Genomic DNA, 11568 nt, shown 5'->3' with positions numbered 1-11568 from the left:
TACTCAGCTATACTACACAACAAAACGTCTAATAAGATTTATTAAAAACTGGATCATTGGATAATGCAATTCAAGACTTTTTATTGGCTTAGCCATTATGGTATATGAGCCAATACACCATAATCTACAAATATGGTAATCGTACGCTTCAGTTTAAAATCAAAAGGGAGCTAAAAAATCCGGTTTCTTCTCACAAAATAATAATTTCTTGAGGGCGTTTTTAATAAAACAATTATTCCACTCGCGCTTGTTGGATATGAGATGATTATAGTCAACTCGGCGCTACGCACCTCGTTGGCTATCTATCATCTCATATATCCAACGCGCGCTCGTGGAATAATTGTTAAATATTTATTACACGACTCGGGCAGTCAGAGGGCCAATAACTAAAATCAACCAATCAAAATGCTCCATTGCCGGTCCAATATTCTCTAAGTATTGGACCGGGCACTGTCCCGAATGATACCGCACTCGTGTCCCTTTGAACTTCAGTCGTATAATAAATCTCTTATTAACCAAGCTTGCTCGGGACCGTACTGGAAGAATATCGGCCCTCGGTCTTTTTTGTACGGACCTCGCTGCGATCGTTCCGTACTGTCAAGACCTCGGGCCGATATTCTCCCTGTACGGCCCTCGCGCTTGGTTGATAAGATCTATGTATTGGTCGTAGGGGTTTGATGACTAAAATAGACATTACCACGCACTTGGGCCTATGTAAAGAGAATCAGGGCGTGGCAAATTTGAATTGCTGAAAAATCTTGAATGCTGATTAGATTCGACAGATTTCGAGGTAAGCAATTTTTCTTGGTCTTCAGGTACTGCTTTGAGTGTTTCTGTATCGACAATGAAAACATAAGTGCAGTCGATAGGGGTCGGTCACGTAAGATCTGCCTGCAGAACGATAACAGCAGAACAGAATCGAAACGTACAGAATATTGTTAACACTTTGTCGTCAAGAGAAAACCTACGAATTTGCTAGCTTTCGAGACTAAAAATATGCCATTGGGGAAGGTTGCATCATTTTCTAAAAGGATTTCAATTTAAAAGGGAAATGTCCCTTGATTAAGGTTACCCTGCACCTTCAGGGTGTCTCGCGCGTGCAAGATATATATATAGATATATATAGATATATATATATAGATATATAGATATATATATATAGATATATAGATATATATATATATATATATATATATATATATCTATATATATATATATATATATATAGATATATATTTACCTATACCCCTATATCAAATTAAAGTTATAGGACTGGCTATCAGACTATACCAAAAATTTTGAAAAAAAAGGAATTGTCGAGTTTTTCACGACTTCTAAATGCGAGCGCCCGAATCACCTTTTAAGAGCTACCAGTCAAAGGGAATTTGTTCGATTGCTCTCAAATTTTGACAGTCGCTAGTTTTACAGATAAACAACAAAAACGTGTGTCTCCGAATTTTTTATTTCTAAATACTTCTTTTTCAAGAGCGATTTTTGTACGATCACTCTAAATTTTTTTCATCCCTATTTCAAAAATGTTCAGTAACTTTTCACTGAAATTGAATATGGCAAATCGCAGACACGTTTTTTCAGAGCCGGCTTTGGCCCCGGAAACGGAGTAACACATTAAATAAGCGAAAAACAAAATTCCCTTTGACATGTAACGTTCAAAACGTGATTCGGGCGCTCGCATTTAGGAGTCGTGAAAAATTCGACAATTCGTTTGTTTTCAAACGTTTTGGTATAGACTGATAGCCAGTCCTATAAACTTTAATTTGATATAGGGGTTTAGATATCTACAGTTTAAACCGGAAGCGCTACATCGCTTGCACGCAAGACACCCCTGAAGGTGCACGGTAACCTTAATGTAGACAACTTTGTAAGGGAAATTTCCCTTTTTATTTTTGACCAACCAAAAGTTGACATCAGCTGGTCTCTTATATTTTTGAGGCTTGTTCTCTACCTTGCTCTTGTTTTTGTTCTCCTCTTTCCTTCATATATATATTTTTACTTATTGAAGATCTTTACGGAGTTAGCGCACTGAGTCCGCTGAATAGTTCATAGCAGATCAATAATTCTGAAAGTGAATTCGAGCCAGTGGATCGATCTCGGCGTAAGCGCTGTAAACTTCGTATTGAGTACAATTTCACTCGTCTTCTTTTTTGAAACTTACTTTCTCATCAAATATTTCGACCATGAGACTGTCTTACAATCAGTTGGAAGAATTTTTAACTTTAATTTAGGTCGAATATGAACTTTCTGAGAAAATAACCACTGTGACCATTTCTTAGAAAAGCAAAATCAAATATCATATCAACGATAAAAACATATAGGTCAGGCACGGGAAAGTCCCTTTCCTTTCCAGCCAATAAAATTCGAGATGTTGTAATATTAGAGTTTTCTCATTGGCCAGCCAACACAGTTTCATTTTGATAAAGAGAAGTGTTATAATTGTTTAGTCGCTTACTCTGAACTCGTGTAAACACAGTCCAAGGAGGTAAGGTACGCTTTCATTTGTTTTTGGGACACTGTAGTTCATTTGGGCGGGAAACAGTTAATTCTCTATTAAAGTGGAAACCAGCAGACTCTAAATTCGTGCATTTAGCTCATGTTTGTAGACATCTGTCTATCTATGTATTGATATAAACCTCAATTATTTCAAAATGTTTATGACGGAAATGTTTAGCGATAATTCATTTACTGCAATGATGACATGTTAGAGGTAACATGAAGTAAGAAAACGTTCTCAATTGACGAAACTCATAAAGTATGATATCCTCGTTGGTGCATTGATATGTTTGCCCTATCTGTTTGCGCGAACGGCTCTTATTTTTTTGTGAAAACAAGGGCTTGTTTTAATAATATAGAATTGCACTGAGCGTCACTCGTCCGTTAGACTTGGGCGCCAAGATTTGACGCCGTTCGCGCAAACAGATACGGCAAACATATCAATGTACCAACGAGGATATCATACATTATGAGTTTCGTCAATCGAGAACGTTTTCTTACTTCATGTTACCTCTAACATGTCATCATCAGTTTGAAGTCTTCTCATTACTCGATATTCTGAATCATCTCTGTTTCTGTTATAAAGATTTGTGAAAAATGGTTTCTTCAATATGCCAACGTCTCTTGGATAAACAATGGAAATTTTAAAAACTTGAAAATGTGCCTCGCATGCAAGGCATATACGTGATTGGAGAGATAGTTCCCCAACAAGACCCACTGGTCCTCTATGTGGGTCGTAGCAAAGACATACACCGGAGGATGGCCGAGCATAAGCGAAGGAATTTGGCCATCGACGAGTACGTCAAAGCACAATTTAGACTTAACGATGGCGAAAACCTACGTATAAAGTGGGTTCGTGAGAGAAACAGCAATCATAAGGAAAAGGAATATCGTAAATGTATTGCGGACAAACTTGGATACTGGCCAGAATATAACATCAGGCATTAGGATTAAAACCATCAAGTTGTGGACACATCCTTGTCTGAAGTTAATTGACCTGATTTTATTTAGTCTTAACAACTTTGTTGCTTGACCACGTAATGGTCCTTTGGATCGAAAATGTTTTTGTACTTAAGGGTCAATCGGTTTCTCACGTCTAAGTCATAAATTTGATCTAATTCACTTGTAAGTTATTACATTAGAAGAGAAAATCTAGTTCGTCAAGCCTTACTTGAAGATATTAAAATCATAGGAAAAGCACAGTAAATCCATGTACGTTTTAGTGCTAACTCTTGAGAATTACAATTATTGCAGTAGGCATGATCGACCAAAGTTGTGTGGTATTAGTTCGAGGGACTGAATACCAGCTCGCATTGGCTTTCGAGTTCATTTGAGGTTTTAAAAAATAATGTTAAAAGAAATACAAATCAGAGTTACGTTGCAAGAAAAGATCACTGAAATGTTGTTCCTCTCTTTAAGTATCCAGCTAATTATTCACAGGGCAGCAAGATAAAATGTCAGCATAGAGAAATATATCAACCTTGTCCTCCCCCTGCTCCGTGTAATGAGCAATACAATTTAAGATAATCTCTCGAGGAGAATCCAGGGAAGCCCCCAACAATGATGATATCACCGCAAGGCTTGAATACAGGCAAGAGAGACAACGCCACTATCATGATAGAGGTGTAAGTCACTTCCAGACCTCGTCCCAGGTCAACCTATCAGAATCTAAGATCCAGTATCTTCCACTTGGAAACTTGCCATTGTGAAAGAAAAGCTAGATAAAGTTCCACGTTCTTATACAGTAACCACACCAGGAGGACAAGAACTACGACGTAATCGCAAGCATGTCAAGGAAGTTCCCCCAATGATCAATCGTTACGTCATCAATCTCCAAAGCCGGAAGACTCAAAACCGAGGGCTGGAAAAGAGACGCAGAACCTTAGCGAGCCTGGAGCAGTCACCAGATGTGGACGCACGGTGAAGCCACCAGAGAGATATGGATTTCGGACATTGAACATTGAGTACCGTTGAACATTGTTTATCAATGAACCTTATGTATAGAACATTGGAGAATTAGTTAGTCCTTTGTGCGTTACATGTTGAGTCGTTGTGTCCATTATACTAACCTTAAGAAAAAGAGGGATGTAATGAGATGCATTTATGCAAATGAGTGAGCATGCGCGTAGTAGAGTGTTAGTGAGTGTGCCAGAGAGTGTTCCACGTGCTCGGATCAGTAGTTAAGTTATCGTGTAATTCGTCTTAATTAACGGAATAAATTCATTCAGCAACCCACTCAGAGTCATTGCACTCCGTATAGGGACAAAACAAAAGACACAAAATAAAATTGATTTGCTGTTGAAGATGTGTTAGATCATCGCGTTTACACTGAGAAATCATTGTCTGATGGTTTTCATTTCGTAGAGCCACGATCAAGCTGTCATTTGAGCATGGCGATCCACAATCACTTTGACAGAGGAGCCGTGGGAGGTCTGCACGATTCACGACCATTAAATATATCACTAAAGACCAACTTAGGGAACTGCTTGAGCTTGCAACTACAAACCAACTTTTTCAACTGGATGGCACGCTTTGTGAACAGGTAGAAGGCGTGGCTATGGGTTCTCCACTGGGGCCATTATTGGCCAGTACGTTTATGTGCTCTGCGAGGATCGTACACAAATACGTTTCTATAACCGCAGTTCAGATATATGAATTTCATATATTCGTTGTGTTTGATCTATCATCTTACGGCTTTATGTCCAATTAATTTGATGACCTGCTCAAAGTTTAATTATCTAATTTTTGAGATGTTATTCATTAAGGAACTGAACCCCGAGTTAAATACTCAGAAAGACTCTATTCGCGCCAAACTCTTTACGTGACTCTGCGTGCGAATATGTGACTCTGCGTGTGAAGTCTTTGTTATTCACCTATTTTCAATTTTGTTATCCGTGTCTCTTAGGAATTCTTTTACATTTATATTCGTTCTCATTTAACTTGTTATTGACTTGATAATGACGCTAAGCGAACGTCGAAACGTCGTCGCATTTTTCTTAAACCAAGATTGTATTTAATTTTATAAACTTTTCGATTTTATCGCAACTGTTTATAGTTAAATTGTTTAAAAAATCTCTTCTCCTGCGTCGATGTAGAGATAGACAACTTTGTTAGGGAAAAGTTCTGTCAGTCATGATATTCTCATAGCAAAGCTCGCCAAGTATCACACTAGTCAAACAGCTATGAATTGCTTTAGATCCTACTTATCCGAACGTAAACAAGTTTGTTCAGTCTCTTTTGTACTCTCTAGTCCTGCGTCCTTATACAGAGGAGTTCCACAGTGCTCAACTTTAGGCCCTCTCCTCTTTTCTGTTTATATGAACGATCTACCTCTTTTGCTAAGTGAAACCGAAGTGGACATCTATGCTGACGACACAACTATTTGGTTAAGTGGTGCCGATCGTAATGAGATACAACAAACTCTAAATGTGAGTCTAAGTAAAGCGAATAGCTGGCTTAAACTTAATGAAATGCAATCTAATAGTAAAAAGACTAAGTACTTACTTATTGGTACTGCGAAAAAACTTTATCACAGTGAAATAACTACGTTGGAGCTTTTCATGGACAACTTAAGACTTGAGGAATCAGCTGGAGAAAAACTTCTCGGTGTTGTGTTTGATCCCTATCTTTCCTGGGACCTACACATTGATTATCTTATAAAAAAGTTGAACTCCAGGATATTTCTCCTCAAAAGGGCCGGGGAAAAAGTGTATTTAACTAGTGAATGTAGAAAAATGTTATATAATGCTCTCATTAAGCCAATTCTTGAATACTGTTGTACTGTTTGGGGTAATTGTTCGGTCGGAAACCTTCAAAGGTTGTTACAAGTACAAAAACGATGCGGGAGATTAATTTTGGACGCCACCATCAACGATAGTTCCGTTGAACTTTTTAATAAATTAGGCTGGTTACCTACTGATGACATTCTACGCGTTAGAAAACTTTGTATGCTACATAAAGTTAGCCAAGGTCATTGTCCTGAATATTTTAGTTCATATTTTAAATATGTCAGATCTACACATCGTGTTGAGAAAATTTCAATTGTCTTCAACCTACTTTATCATCAAAAATTTCAACCATGAGACTTTCAAACAATCAGTTGGAAGATTCTTTAACATAAATTTAGGTCGAATATGACGTTTCTGGGAAAATAATCATTGTGACCCTTTCTCAGAAAAGCAATATCAATTATTACATCAGTCAACGATAAAGGCATATGGGTCAGGCACGGGAAAGTCCCTTTCCTTTGCAGCCAATAAAATTCGAGATGTTGTAATATCAGAGTTTTCTCATTGGCCAACCAACACAGTTTCATTTTGATAAAAGGAGGTGTAATCATTTTGTCGCTCACTCTTAACTCGTCCAAGCAAGTGAGGTAAGCGTTGATTTATCTTTGGGTCACTGTCGTTCATTTGGGCGGAAAACAGTTAACTCTCCGTTAAAGAGGAAAGCAGCAAGCTATTAATTCGCGCACTTAGCCTATGCTTGTCGACTTCTGTCTATTTATGTACAGATATAAGCTTCAATTATTTCAACTGAAATGTTTTTGACTGAAATAGTTTGCGATAATTACTGCTATGATGACATGCTCAGGGGAAGTAAGAATACGTTCTCGATTGACAAAACTCCTAAAGCGGCGTGATATCCGCACTGGTTCATTATTAAGTTTGTGCGAATGTTTGTTATTTTTGTGAAAACAAGAGCTTGTTTCAATAATATTGAATCGACACTAAGCGCTGCTCCGTGTCCGTTAGATTTAGGCGCCAAAATGCATAGTCCTCTTATCGGTCGATATTCATCTCTGTTTCTGTTATAAAGATTTACGAAAAGATGGTTTCCTCAATATGCTAACGTCAATCCGCGTCGCTCTGATGCTTTTTTTTGAGCCCCTGACGTGAGATATCTTTAAGTTAATTCTATCAGTGCAATTCAACGGGATCAGTATGTAAAGCATATGGTGAACCAACGAAATCGATCGATGTCGGCTTAATTAAGTCAGCGTTTCACTTGGTAAGTTTGCTCTGATCATTTAAGCTCAGACCGATATCAGATATTAAGAGAAGTTTTTTTTCAGTTCAGCGGAGCGATTTTTCATATTTAACTATCTTGTAAATGCGAGAAATTCTGATTCTATTAGCCTGCTTGCAGGCGGTAGTTTGTGTTTTCAAGCGCAAGATTCAGCGAGGCAAATATTCGGTCGCCAAGTTGGACGGGTGGAAGACTTGAGACGAGTGACAAAGCGAGGGGAGAGGGGGTAGGGGAATTCGCCGCTCTGAATCTCGCACTTGAAACACAAACTACCGCCAGTAAGCAGGCCACCACCTAAATAGGCGTTTGAATACCTTGAATACCTCACTGAATTACTTCCTCAAACTTTCCTTCTCAGTAGTCCTCCGGCCCGAGAGCTTAAAACACCAACAAGGTAAATAAACTCCATGTTTTTGTATTTCATAATCGAGCTTGTGTTCTTGGCGACTCACGATGAAACTTTAACCAGTTTTCAGCCGAATAGTTTCCTTTGAACATCGGCTGGCTGAAAATTTTATTTGTTTTCTTAGTTATTGTTAAGCTTTTGACAGCTCGCAGCTTTTTTTAAACCGAATAAAAAACGCTCCAAGCATAACAGTTTGAATTTAACTCAAACCGTTGAGAACATTGTGGGATTGATGTCTTTGAACTCTTTTTCCACGAACATGATGTTTATTTTGAGTAAGTCACGCTAACCGGAAGTTTACATTAAATAAAGTCCTTAGCACTTACGATCCTTGACCCACGGCACTAGCCAAAAAGGAAGTGGGCCCAGGGTTCAGAAGACGTTATTGTGTACCTTCCAGCAGATCTGGATGAGAAGACAAGCGATTGTCGTTTTCCTCTCGCGCATTTTGAAGTGCACGCCTCTCACGGCTGAAATCTAAAATCCACTCTTTAAATCGTTGGACAGAACGCTTAGCTCGGTAACTTATTCTCTGAAGTTATATACGAAAAATAGGTACAAAATCAGTTTTCAGACAAGTTTAAACACAACCTAACTTTCATCTTGTACTGCACTTTCTGGTGGCAGTTTTTCAAACAGACTTTTCCGAACGTTGACATGCTATTGGAGAGATGGCATCTTTCCCTGTAAGAAATTTGCAGAACCAGCACTTTCAATGTCGAAGGGAAATGTACCTTGATGTGAAGATAAACAATTTCGTAAGGGGAATTTCCCTTATTTATAGGCAGACCCAAACGGTAACTTTCTGTTTGAGTGTCCCTATAAAAAGTGGAAATCTCGGGATCATTTGACCCTGCTGGTGGATCACAATATTGTGAATATCTCGTGAGATTCTTGCTGTAACGTAATTACCTGTCTTAAGCAGACGAGCTTGTGTTCTCAGACACGCAAGGCAAGAAAAATCATTCTTTACCCACGTGGGGTTCCTTAGCATAACAATTCAAGAGCTTGCTTTTGGTGTGTTAGCATGTAGGGAAGTGCCATTGATAGCAATAAAATTAAAGTTTCCCGAACGAGTCACAATTCAGAAGTTTATTTTTGAACACAACCGATTTATTTCCACACTTCTGTACAAAACGCACGATCAATTGCACTCACATGCACATATTATCAAGCAAAAAATTTTAACTATGTTCCCCTCAGTCTCAGATAAGCACCTAATATCCTGAAAATGAAACAGTTCATCGAAAAACATGACAAAAACTAAAAAACAGTTAGAAAGTCTTGATTACTTTCTGTTACTACGTAGCATTATCTCTGATAGTGAGTCTGAATAGAGTTATTGAGGTGTGATTTTTGAGGGCGGTTTTCTTATTGGTGACGGCTAGCGAAAACGACGTACAAAAAATGATAAATACGCGCTCGGGGACGTATTTTTTCAAGGACCGAGAGAAATAATAACACATTTCAAACTCTTTTTCAGTCTGAGTCTTTGTCATAGTTTGCTTTTCCCCTCAAGCTCCTCCACTCTTAACTTTCCTAAGACTTGTACCATTCAGGGAAAAACTTGAGGGAATTAAGGGATAGCGATCAAACAAAAGGAATCTGTCTAACTTAATTCTTTTCTATCGGCAGATGAAAGACTCGAAAAAGATTTGTTCCAGACTTATACATAAAAAGAAATGGTTTAGGTATACCGACACGGAAAACATATCAAGTGTCGCTGGGATTTATGTTATTGGAGAAAAAAGACCTAAAGAAAGAGCCATTAGATACCTCTATCTTGGTCAGACAATAGATGTCCATGAAAGGATCATGGAGCACAAACACGGTGATCAATATATTGATTCATTCGTGAAGAATAGTTTCCGAAAATATAAAGGAAGGAATCTGAGAGTGAAGTGGATCCGAGATGCTGACCACAAAAAAAAAGAGAAGCAAAACATACTTTGCGTGGAGGAGCTGCTGGGATATAAACTTGAATATAACCTCCGCTATGGTTAACATGCAATGGTCGGTAACGGGAAATTGCTCTAACAGCTCTAGTTTAGTTTTGGAGTAAATGACCGAAGTTCGATCATTAGATGTTCGATTAGGTATACTGTGTGTATTTTAACTCGTAATTATTCACCTGAAAGTCTTTTCGTGCCCTTAAACGTGGTGTTGGTGTTATAAATAAATTGATCACTGTATTTTTCTTAATTTAAACTTGACCGGAGCGAAACGATCAGACATGTAATTTTACAAATAAACAGAACATATAGTTTTCCCGCGTGAACTAAACCGACATTACAGACTTCTCTTAATCTATAATCGGTCCATTTGCTCGTGTCCTAAACACACTAGATGCCAGATCATTTTCCTTATTCTATGGTCCCGATGAGTTCGATCAACCAGTTTTTATGGTAACATTTGGATTCAATTCAAAGTTAGACAGTGTTCTTAATCAAGAAGCAAACAACTCAAAGGGTTTTAAAAGTGTCTAACTCTTCTTTTTCCGACACAACCGGTGAGAACCGCTCTTCTCTTGTATCGGTTGTAGAGTTTCAAAGTTGAAAATTGGAGAGTACCACTGAGTAGGATCAACTTAGGCATATTTGGTCACGTAACATGCACTCGTTTAGATGAGTGATATGCGTGCGAAAATTTTCGATTAAGTTTTAGAGATTATTCCATGGAAAGCGCGCACGAACGATTTTTATTGACACCGCGGAGTTGCAGTGCATTAAAAAACGAACGAGTGAGCGCTGCAAACGAGTAAACATTTTGACGAAGGAATTTCATCACGATCGATTTACTTTTATTTGCCACAAAAAGCACTAGAAGCTGCTTATTTTACTACTACAAGTACTTATTAGTATACCGTCTTCGATTTGTGGGTCCGTTTTCTTGTGTTAAAGTTTTCGGCTAAAGTTTAAAATAATTATTGCAATTGCAGTGGAAAAAGGATAAAATCAGCAAAAGATCAGGTTAGCCTCAAGGCTTCTTGGGTTACGTTATTCAATAATACTGTCTAAAAGTTACAGTGAAAGCTATTTTATAGTTTCACAGAATGTTGTGATAATTTGGGTTCAACTTTTTAATAGTACATGTCAAATTCCAACTTGCTTCTGGTCATTTTCTTTTTCCAAATCGTAATGTTTTCCCCTACGTTTGTGTCTTCAGAATCCACTCCACTTTGATGCATTGTCTCGCAAACTCTCCTATAACCAGCTTTCTTCTCTTTTGCCCCATTATTATTTCATGCACATAGTTAGCCTGGCCCTCATTCTTCGTTCTTAATTTTCTATGTGACAGACACCCGTAAACCAAGATATCTTAACTCTATCAGTGAGTTGCGACCACTACTTAAAATGTACAAGCTTGTTCGAATTTCGATTTGATGCTATCTCAGTTGATTAAAAAGCAGATTTTAATCAATTTTATACAGTTATTTATAAGGTTGCTTTTACAAAAATTCCTATGTTATTGTGAAATCACAGGCGGCCCAAGCTCTCTTTGAGAACCACACAAGGAACACCGATTTATAAGGATTTGTATGGGATTTTCTACAAGATATCCATAGAGATAGTTAATAGTGACAATATTAAATAACAATGGTTTACCTTGTTCCATACGTGTGTTGT

General features: G+C 37.9%; 1 long non-coding RNA gene across 3 annotated transcripts; it reads left to right on the top strand.

Moving 5' to 3' along the window:
• The first annotated feature begins 765 nt into the window (after positions 1 to 765).
• On the top strand, positions 766 to 11045 carry LOC111328314 (uncharacterized). Of its 3 annotated transcripts, none has more exons than XR_015992597.1 (4): positions 766 to 790; positions 3095 to 6883; positions 7895 to 7930; positions 9578 to 11045. It is a non-coding gene; the product is annotated as an uncharacterized LOC111328314 (long non-coding RNA). The 3 variants fall into 3 exon arrangements; XR_015992595.1 differs by lacking the exon at positions 766 to 790 and adding an exon at positions 1730 to 2497; XR_015992596.1 differs by lacking the exon at positions 766 to 790 and adding an exon at positions 1730 to 2502.
• Positions 11046 to 11568: the final 523 nt, after the last annotated feature.

This window comes from Stylophora pistillata, chromosome 10 (assembly GCF_964205215.1).
Source record: "Stylophora pistillata chromosome 10, jaStyPist1.2, whole genome shotgun sequence".
In the NCBI taxonomy this organism is placed as follows: Eukaryota; Metazoa; Cnidaria; class Anthozoa; order Scleractinia; family Pocilloporidae; genus Stylophora; species Stylophora pistillata.
The sequence above is the reverse complement of the archived record's forward strand: the minus strand, read 5'-3'. Positions and strand labels throughout refer to the sequence as shown.